The following is a 375-nucleotide window of genomic DNA, read 5'->3' as shown; positions in this document are numbered from 1 at the left end:
AGTTAGGGATATGTTTTGGGCTTCTGGGTGCTGTTTTGGTAAAGCCTATAGAGGAGGGGGTACTGTTTGGGTAGGGTCTTGGGGTGTCATTTTGGTAGGGTTTCTAGGGGATGGGGTGGTGCTTTGGTAGGGACCCAAAGCAATATTTGGGTAGGGTCTCCAGGCATGGGTCCGTGTTTGGGTAGCGTGTCCTGGGCATGGGGTGGTATTTGGATAGGGACTCCGGGCAGCGTTTGGGTAGGCACCCTGGGCAGTGTTTGGTTGGGAACCCTGGGCTCTGTTTGGGTAGGGTCTCCTGGGGATGGGGCCATGGGGGCTGGGGGGCCTTGACTCACGTGGGCAGAGGCGGGGGGGGGTGGGGGCGGGGGGGGGGGG

The sequence above is a fragment of the Pygoscelis adeliae genome, unplaced genomic scaffold (assembly GCF_000699105.1).
Source record: "Pygoscelis adeliae isolate BGI_AS28 unplaced genomic scaffold, ASM69910v1 Scaffold479, whole genome shotgun sequence".
NCBI lineage: Eukaryota > Metazoa > Chordata > Aves > Sphenisciformes > Spheniscidae > Pygoscelis > Pygoscelis adeliae.
The sequence above is the reverse complement of the archived record's forward strand: the minus strand, read 5'-3'. Positions refer to the sequence as shown.